Raw genomic sequence first — 10,111 nt, 5'->3', positions numbered from 1 at the left:
AAAAAATTTAAGGTTTTAAAGGAGGGGCCGGGGCGGCTTTCTTTTTGGTTCACGGTGTTTTCGGTTGAGGCCCTCCTCGAATGAAACGGTATTTGGGTCGACGGGTTCTGCGACGATCCCGGCGCTTGTTCTCGTTTTCGGCCACAATTTCGTTGTTGTTGACGTGACCGGGATTGTCCCACTGTTCACCGCCATTTGGTCCGTTTTCACGGGAGACGAACAAAAAATTGAAAAATCTTTGGGTGAGAAATAGAAACCGAGATCAAAGACCACTATTATCCTAGCCCCACGGTGGGCGCCAAAACATTTACCCGAAATTAGGTAATAAGTTGAATTTGTAAAATGAGGTATAGGATATGTGGATACTTTAATCTATTTTTATTAGCGGAAAATGTGTATGTAGATTCGCTTTTAGATGACTTTTATATATATATATATATATATATGTGTGTGTGTGTGTAATAATTTGGATGAATGTGTTATATTATGGATTTGAGCTAGATATATATATGTATATCACAGTGCAATGTTAAATGATATGATTCAATGAATTTAACACTATAACCGGACCAAAATCAGAGAGAGTGAGAGAGAGAGAGAGAGAAAGCTTTAATATAAATTCTAATACAATGTTTTAGATCTGAAAAAGCTAACTCCTAAAAGTAGGGAAATGCCCCCTATTTATAGTTCTCCTCTATGGGCCTTTCATACATCATCAAGCCCTTTTAGAATAAAGGAAGCCCTAATATGAATAAGGTTGGGTCGTGCGTCGACACCCGTACGACCGACAAAGAATAAAAGTGGCAAAAGCGATCTTCACACGTGGCAATTGAATAGTTGATTAGCAGGACCAACGGCCCAATCATAGCACCATGAAGAAACCGGACTAACGGCCACACGATCAACTGGCCATATAAGCGGGACCAGCGGCCACGATCAACTTCGGCCATGCGAGAAACGGACTAGCGATAAGTAGTTTTGCTCGGATAAATCGGACTTATGGTTTTCCTCGACTTTTTCCGATCAAGCACTACCGATGCAATTCCCCGATGCAGATACTCCGTGCTCGTTTTCTTCCCTTTTCTTGGCTCACGGTCTCCCGGTCAAATATTTCCGGTTTACCGTATACAAATTCATATTATATTTTGCAATAAAATAATGTACAGATTCCGCAAAAGTACTTTTCAAGATTGATTAGGCAATCACAAACTGCTACTTTTCAAAATTATTTGATTGAAAACACTTTTCACAAAAAATATTTTCCTAAATAAGCAGATTTTAAAAGTTTGGACAAACAGACTATTATTTTGATAGTATACTACTTAACTAATACCAGAGTTATAGTTCTTAATAAACACGGCTTGTGATGATGATTTCGAGCCAAAACAAGCCTACAACTATTAAATGCTTCTTTAGTTTCACTTTTATCACTTACAAGTTCCAGGTTTTCTCTTATTAACACTTATATATCTGTTTATATTCCTAAGTGTAACAAAACCAACATTTAATGATAAGTATTATCAGATAATATTTTGTACCTCACAAAATAAATAATAAGTATGTCATTTCAAATAACATATCTCACTGAATGGGATAGCTTACAGCCACTTTTGATTTATAGAAAAAAGAAAAAAAAAAAGAGCACGACATTGGGATGAAGAAACAAAATAGAGAATTGAATCCCCCTAACGAAGAGCATTTTTGGCCAAGTGTCTAACAACGGTCATCATAAAATTGGTTAGTTATCGTTTACAAGTCGGTGGATTTTACATTTTATGTTGAAAGAAAATAAAATAGAGAATATTTCTTATTGCGCCCCATTTTCCTCGCGGAAGACGGGCCAAGACACATGTGACAACTCTTTTAGTGGATTTAAAAGAGAAGAGTCGCCACCTAACGGGTTCAAGTGCGTAACAACACCATTTATTACTACTAATGCAAATAACTCTGCTTAATTAGTCTTTACGTCACCAAAGATCGGGTAAGAGATCAAATTACCTCAAAAGGAAGGTGTCAAGCACATTTCAAGGTCCACAAATGTGGGTTCTGGCCGAATTTAGAATTATGTGAGACTAAATAACAAAAAAATTAAAGTTTCACGTAATTTTTCCTGTTTGTGACTAAGTGAATCAAAAAAAAAAAAAAAAAAAAAGACATGTTAAACAAATATTTCATATAACCATAATTAGATTCAAGTTGCTATTTCTAACATTAACTAAACTAGATGTCACGCTCCAGGGTGTTCAAATAATTATTAATTATTATGAGATGGGAGAGAGTCTATCCATCCGAATAAATATTTGATTACTATCTAAGTGACGAACTCAAATTTTAGCATAGATAGTTAGCATGGATAAACTAGATTCAAATTTCCTAAGACATAGGGAAGCAGGTAGGAATGCTAAAACGAGTGAAAAGTAAACAGATATGCAAATAAAAATTAAAGAAATAAGGGTCAAAACACACCCTAACTATCATTTTTTTTAGTTTCATATCTAAACTATCATAAGGTTGAGAAACTACCTAAACTATCACTATCTAGTTTGCAAAACACACCTGAACTAAATGTGTGAACTCACTATCCAAAAGGCAAGTGAAGCTGAAATTTTCTCAAAAAAATTGTCCACATGGCATAAGTAATGCTATGTGGCACTTACATGGAAATTAAAAAATAATATTTTTTTTATAAAAAAAAAACTGCATTATTTTTTTTTAAAAATCAGCATTTAAAAAAAATGATTTTTTTTTTTTTTTGTAAAAACATATCAAAAAATTTAAAAAATCAGAAAAAAATGATTTAAAAAATGGAAAAGTTGATTTTTTTTTTTAAAAATGTGAAAAATAAATAATTAGTTTTATAATTTTAAAAAAAAATAACTTTTCCATTTTTTAAACTATTTTTTTTTATTTTCTATAATTTTTGATATTTTTTTACAAAAATTATTATTTTTCAGTTTGTTTTTTAAAACAAATAGCTTTTTTTTTTTTTTAATTTCCATGTAGGAGCCATTGTGATATTATTTATCCACGTGGACAACACTTGGCAACATTTTTATATAAAATGGAGAGTGTAGCTCACATACCATTCAAGAATAATTTGAGGTGTGTTTTACAAACTAGATAGTGATAGTTTAGGTAATTTTCTCAACCTTCTGATAATTTAGGTATGAAACTAAAAAAAAAGTGATAGTTGGGGTGTGTTTTTGAACCTTTATCTGAAAAATTAAACGAGCAAGTTTGAGACGACTTGCCTCTACTTGAGAGACCAAAATGAAATCCATTATTTGTAAGTTTGATATACCTTGTGTGTGAATAACGGAGAAAGGAATATGATAATATATGGTCGACCTCCCCGGGTTATGGGTTCTAGTGAGCTCCTTTGTTTTGTAGAGAGAGAACGGCCTTTACCCTCTATGGCGAAGTTGCCTATGATGTTTTTCCGTGGTAGCCATGATCACTCAAACACAAGAAATTTATTAGTGAAAAATGTGCGCCATTTTAAATTTGGTAGCGAATTTAATATCAGTAACTAAAAGTAAATAATAAATTAACAACGCGTAAAGTTAAAGTTAAGCATAAGAGATAGGAGAAATGTGGGAACAATATATAACAAGACTGAAAACGGGCCCAATGCGACGTTAATTGTTACTCCCCTCTATTCTATTTTGGTATGATCCAACGCCTTAAAATGAGATGAAAATAATTCTTTAAATAAGTCAGGTAATACTAAATTAAATGTTCAAGCATTTAAAAGTAGTGTGACTGTGACACTTAATTTTTTTTTTTTTTTTATATATATATTTATATTGTATGAAAACATGTAGAAAAATTAACATAATTGTGAAACTTTTCAAGTTTTTGAGTGTTACACCTCGTGTTTTCGTGTGTTGTCGTATCGTAAGGTTGCTAACATGCTAAGAAGGTATTTTTTTTGAGGTATTTAAATAGTATAATAGTCGTACATTAAGTTTTGAAGTCAAATGAGTTGTGATACGAAAGTCGACAAAGGTCGTCGCAACTTACGTCTGTAAATTTCACTAAAATTTAGGTCAGATGTGAAAGAGCTTTTCTCTCAATATACTTGGAGTTATGGGGTGATCCACCTATCAAATCGAAGGTCTACGAGTCTAGTTTCCAGTGCATTTAACCGTTTGTCAATACGACGTCTGAGTAGAGAGAAATCTGCATTTCCGTCCAAGGGTGCAAGCGCCGCACGGCAAATGGGCCCAACTTAAGTGATATAAATAGAGTCCCCAACGTTTTAGGCCATTATTTTCATCAATATTAAACCCTAGAACAGCCCTTATACTCTCCCAAATTTATTCTCCATCAATCACAGCTAAGTTCAAAGGCAAATCAAGTGATTACAACATAAGGAATCACATGACAATCATAGAATCGTAGATTTCTCGTTGTTTCGATTTTTGGAAGAAAGCTTTGTCTTGAAATAACGTAAGTTTCAGAGCATTATTCAACTTTTGAGGTATGATTTAACCTTCCCTTCACCTCTTTGAGCCTTACAAGTAATTAAACCTAGAAATTAAGTAGAAACCCCCAGAGAATAAGCTTTTGCAATTCTTATGAACTCTTATGGACTTGGCTTGATTGTTGGGCTGTTTTATATAGTCTTAACATGTTTCTTGGAGTTATGGTGGTATGGATAGGATCGTATTGAGGAGGGGAAGTAGAAAAGAAAAATTTTGTAGCGTTTTGCGGGAAAATTGAGCTACAAAAGTGCCTACAAATTTAAGCTCGCGAGTTGCTTGCTTAAATGTCTAAGTGAAGATTTTCATGAGCTATGAGTTTGATTTTGATCTTGAATAGTTCGTTTTGTGTAGGTAGTCATTCATAAGGTATTCAAGGACCCGGAAGACGCGTATAGCTCTATCAATGAGGTATGTAGGGTCCTTCTCTATATCTTTCGGCGTGACTAGAACTCGAATGAACGTTTATTGAATTGTTTCATCAAATTAGAATTGCTCCACTTCAAATTGATAAATATGATTAAATCTGCCCTTTTCTCATGAATAACTCACATCGAAGACGATTTAAGTATTCTCATCCTTCCTTGCTCGTCGCTCAAAGAGAATTAAAATTCTTTTGTTCGTTCTTTTTCCGACGTTCATCTTGATCATGGTTACTGATAGCTTGAACATGATGTCTACTTCAAACAAATCCATACTATGTAACTTCCATGTTTCTTGTGCTGGTTGTCTCATAATTGGAAACCAAAGAACGTAGGGACAATAACGATAGTCGAAGAATAACGACGATATGTCACTTCGACTCTTGTCATGATATCTCTTTTGAGGTCGGTCTTGTATTGCACTTATATATATGTGTTTATTTTCATTATCGAGCCGCGCTATAGTCGGCCGGGTAGGCACTTATATGTGCACCTAGACATGTTTCTTCTTTACCGAGCCGTGTTGTAGGTGGCTGGGTAGGCACGTAGCCGTGCATCGCCACCGATCGCCTGAGATGATGTTGTGATGATGAGCTCACCCCGCAGAGGGACTTATTATTATTGTTATATGATATGATATATAACTCCACAGTGAGGAATGATTTTACGAGCACGCATTTACATTTATGTTGTGGTTATGGTCGCCCTCAGTGGCTTTGAACAGAGTTTCAGGTTGTTTGTAAATCTCTTCTCATATTATTTACATTATTTGTGCTTGTGCTTACCGCCCTACATATTCAGTACATATTTCGTTCTGACGCCTTTTGTGCGCTGTGTTCATGGCCACAGGTGCTGATAGATAAGCCGGCGTGCCTCCGCAGTAGGACACCGAGATCAGCGATTGAGTGTCGCACTCCACTTCTTCGGAGTTGCTGGTTGTGAATCTATGATGCATATGTATACGTATTGTTTTGGGGTATGTCGGGGCCCTATCCCGATCGTTGATATTGTTTTGCTCTTTTAGAAGCTTGCGGACCGATTGTCGGTGTATATATGTTTTGCTTTTCCTTGTCGGCCCCCTGTACGGTTGGCATATATATATATATATATATACATATATATATATATATAGGTTGTTGTTGGGTTCTTCTGCGTGCAGGATTATACATTTGGTTCTTGTTAGTGTCATATTGCAGCCTTGTCGGCCCATTCTTCATATTACATGTCACAGATGCCATGGTTGGTTCGCTCGGGCCTTCGGGTGCCGAGTGCCGGCCACACTCCCCAAGGTTGGGGTGTGACATTGAGACTTTTAAAAGAGTGACATATGAAATTAGAAAAGAGGGGGTAACTATTTGCTTTATTTTTATATAGTAGCAAGCCTTTTTTCTCATTTCCCGACGTATATGGTCCCGCTTGGGGCGACAACTCCAGTTGCGTTGACTCCGTTGTATGTCGTGGTTGACTCCAAGCGATGCCACACCAATGTAGTGTACATGTAAAAAGTATTCAAAGAGGTGAGAGTATGCATGTTCTTAATGTTTAACTAATCAAAAGAAAAATTAAAATAATGAAGTATAAAGATTCTTGGATCGAAATAAGCACATAAGAAGACTAACAAGATAAGGTAGCGAAATAGATAATGAAGTAACATGCTTTAGATCGTTATTCTAGTAAAATATAACAAAACCTGTTCATAGAATAAAGGAGGTCCTAAAACAATGTAGCAAAATAGACAAATATAATTAACTTGACTAGCAAGATATAACATGTACGTGAAGTAGTTATTCCTTATTATTACTTCATAGTGTGATAGGATCAATTCAAGCAAGCAATATTGTCTTCATTAGAAGTGTTAAAAGGTGCTGCACATAATAAAATGAAGATACACATATTTATTTAACAGCACATAATAACTAAATCATGATCTTAGGCCTGTGAACCGGACAACCAGCAATTAGCAAACAATGACAAATTTTCTATGGTTCAAGTTAATGTCAACAAAGCATTTTACATGAAATGAGTCTTGACTAAGGAAGATAGGCTCCAAATATTCCTATGATAGATATTTCACGTATTAGATGGAACCACTTTTGAATCCAGACATTAATTTTCTCGAATAGAAACACTTTGAGAAAAGGGGATTCACTAACATATTGTCAAAGAATTTAAAGTAGGATCACATCAACAGACAATTAGCTAATATCCATATATCTATGATACTCTTTGAAAATGAACTCAGAACGGAGATCCGAAAATGTACAACTAAGGTGAACATAAAAGGATTCAATATATTTTTCATATTGCTGGACAGACTGAAGATACACATCACAAACACAACCGAGAATCGTCACTACATTCAAAAAGCCTACACAGAGCACCAAAACAGATACATTTGCGAGGAACACTAAAACACTGTAAAACGTACGTAGGTTTTCCATGAGTTATCAAAGCACAATAACGCAAGGATTTGCTAAAATAAATAACGCAAAAAAATAATACTGTCGACACATAATCAATGAAGCCAAAACCAGGTCATTCATGACGAAGCGGTTTGCAATGGAGGTTGTGAAGTTCACCGACGATGGTAGCAACCCGGAGTTAAGTTCTCGGGACAGAAATTGGTGCAGGGGATCCATTTTTAATTAGAGAAATACTTAAAGGCCTTTTACATTGCTTCAATGCCCAATTCTCTTTTGATAACAAGTTTTGACTACGTTATAAATGGAAAGAATTTAACACATGACTTCTACATGGTCTACCAGGATTTTCAAATTACACAAGCTAAGGATTACTAACAATAATTAGAAAAAAAAATAAGAACACAAGCACAAAGATAGCCAAAACAAATCAGAATACCTTCATTGAACTTCAAGTATTAGAATAACCATCGATTCAACTAAGGCAAGTTGCGAACAGTACCTTCGAAGCGCAAAACAGTAAGAGAAAGCCAAAGAATGAGTTGTCATCTTATTGATAATATACCACAATATAATTAATCATATAATATAGTGATAAATAATACTCAATACATAATAGAAACATCACATAAAAATGCTATTTTAACTTAACTAAATATACATAAATGTAAAACCACGGACAAAAACTGAGATGCTATTTTAATTAAATAATACAATATAGATGTAATAATAATTATTATATAATATGTAATAACATAATGAAATATACTATTTTTAATTAATTAAGTACAATATTAATTAAAACTTTCGAGTAATTATGCTAGGAGATGTCAAAAAAATATTTAACGTAATATAGCAGCTTACTAAAATAAGTAATGTACAGGGAGGACAATATTGGGTATCAACAGCTGTCCCTCTTTGCTCGGTAATGATGGAAAAATTGTCGGACATAAAAGTTGACGTGGTAGCCAATTTTTCCCGACTGATGGATGGTTCTATGGACGGGCAAAGAATTGAGATTGTACTCAAATACAGTATGTGTAAATGCACTTCTTTCTGGTTATTTTGACGCTAAGATGTGGATGGAGGGACTTGCATTGGTTAGGAAGATGTTATCTTTAAATCTATGTTGTGATAATTTCACTTTTTCGGCTGCCCAGGCTTGTGTTGGGCTCTCTGCATTTGAATTAGGTAAGCAGGTTCATGGATGTGTTATTCGAAAAGTTGATGACATGGAATCCGATGTGTTTCTACAAAGTTTGTTGATTGAAATGTATGGAAAATGTGGGTTAGTGCAGAAGGCTAGGTGTGTATTTGAGATTGTTGGTTTTAGATGTAGAGAAAGAAAGAAGGATGTTGTTCTGTGGACATCAATGCTCGGTGTTTGCGGAAGAAATGGGAAAGTTGAAGAAGCGATTGGTCTGTTTAATGACATGGTAATGAAAGGAATCAAAACCAGATGGTGTAGCTTTATTGAGTGTTCTCTCCGCTTGTAGTCACACTGGCCATGTCAATCTCGGAATGGAGTACTTTGAATCACCGGCGTGTAATTACAGTTTGGAACCCAGCCCGGAGTACTATAGTTGTGTGATTGATTTACTGTGTCGTGCAGGTGAGTTGGATAGAGCATGGAATTTAATCAACGACATCTTACATGTTTAGTGCGTGCCATAATTTTGACAATGTTGAACTAGGTAAATTAGCTGCTCAAAGGGCACTGGATTTGGACCCTCAAAATGACTGTGTTTATGTTCTGCTATCGAACATGTGTGCCAGGAATGGTATGTGGAATGAAGTTGAGATGTTGAGGGAACAAATAAAAGAGAAGGGATTAAAGAAAGACATAGGACATAGTTTGGTAGGTATCACTAGATGAGATAAAGGAAATGGTCAGAAATAAGGCACATTCTTCTTCTCATGGATTCGTTTAGTTAAAAGAAATGGTTTAAGAGGTATTACTGGCACAGATTGTGAGGATCTTTGTTGATTTCCATTGCATAAGATACATAGAAAAAAATGATTATAGCATAGCATACTGTAACTGCAGTTATGACCTTCAAGGCGGTTCAGACACTGGAGTGCTGTTACTAGTATTTAGCTCAAGTTAGATTGTTGAAAGACTGCCGAGCTATCAAGGCAGTAGACTGCTGGGGAGTCACCTTTAAAATCCAAATCCAGGACAAGGAAACCAAAAATATTCATCAAATTGACATTAAACTAAATAAGGAGCTTCCTAGGGCAGAAGAGTGCCTCTTCCATCTCAATAAAGAGCTACCTGAAAAAACTCGATTCTACTTGACTGGAGAAGTTCTTAAAATTCAGTTGTCATTGAAGTTCTATTGAACTTGAGGAGATGAACCGAATTCTTATTTGTGAAGTGACAACAGAGAAAGAGGATTTGGGCTGGGCAATGTGAGAGTTCTATATCAATGAAAGATGATGGAATTAGAGGAGATAAAGAAGAAACTCTGACAATTCAATCTAAAATATGTGGGACACGCCAGTCACCAGGGCTGCATGAAGCACACAAGATGACAGGAACTAGCTCTCTGGAAGAGTAATCCTTTATAAGTTTCGTCATATTTGAAGTATAAATATAACAACTAAATTCCGGAAATCACTTCTTAATTATTAACATCTGTGATGATCAGGAATCAAAATGAAATGGGTCCTAATTTTTAGATCCATTGACATATAATGGACATATGAGCTATGTGAAAGGAAGACCAAATCATACTGTGATACGAAATATGCTTGCCTCCTCAGTGAAGGTTGAATTTATTGC

General features: G+C 35.2%; 1 pseudogene; it reads left to right on the top strand.

Moving 5' to 3' along the window:
* Positions 1-6,328: 6,328 nt before the first annotated feature.
* Positions 6,329-9,729, top strand: LOC132050997 (pentatricopeptide repeat-containing protein At4g16835, mitochondrial-like; annotated as a pseudogene).
* Positions 9,730-10,111: the final 382 nt, after the last annotated feature.

This window comes from Lycium ferocissimum, chromosome 3 (assembly GCF_029784015.1).
Source record: "Lycium ferocissimum isolate CSIRO_LF1 chromosome 3, AGI_CSIRO_Lferr_CH_V1, whole genome shotgun sequence".
Taxonomy (NCBI): domain Eukaryota; kingdom Viridiplantae; phylum Streptophyta; class Magnoliopsida; order Solanales; family Solanaceae; genus Lycium; species Lycium ferocissimum.
The sequence above is the reverse complement of the archived record's forward strand: the minus strand, read 5'-3'. Positions and strand labels throughout refer to the sequence as shown.